The following is a 420-nucleotide window of genomic DNA, read 5'->3' on the forward strand; positions in this document are numbered from 1 at the left end:
GAATGAAAAGCTAAATACTTGGAATGAACTCGGCAGGATGCATCCTATTAAGTTTCGATTGAAAGGTTTCTTCATCACGCTAAAGTAGAGGTGCAGAACTGCGATCACCGTCACTCCTCCATGTGCTCTCATAACTTCAGATAAATCTATAGAGTGATTAACAGATTGTGTTTTAGCAACACATAATTTGTCTACCTTCACAATCAGCAATAGAAAGTTTGGCAGTCGAGGTGTACGTTAAGTGATAATGCACTGTGTTCCTATTAGAAAGCCTTGTTTGTCTTCAAGCACACAACTGTCATTATTTGTTATCCAGAATCGGGTCATCGATTTTCTACACGATCTTGTAAATTGTTTGTTTTCCATTGTCCTGTTTATATTTGTAATGCCAAATGGAATTAAAGTGCCCATAGAAATGAA

The sequence above is a fragment of the Pundamilia nyererei genome, unplaced genomic scaffold (genome assembly GCF_000239375.1).
Source record: "Pundamilia nyererei isolate P.nyererei 1_Seehausen unplaced genomic scaffold, PunNye1.0 scaffold00186, whole genome shotgun sequence".
NCBI classification, from domain to species: domain Eukaryota; kingdom Metazoa; phylum Chordata; class Actinopteri; order Cichliformes; family Cichlidae; genus Pundamilia; species Pundamilia nyererei.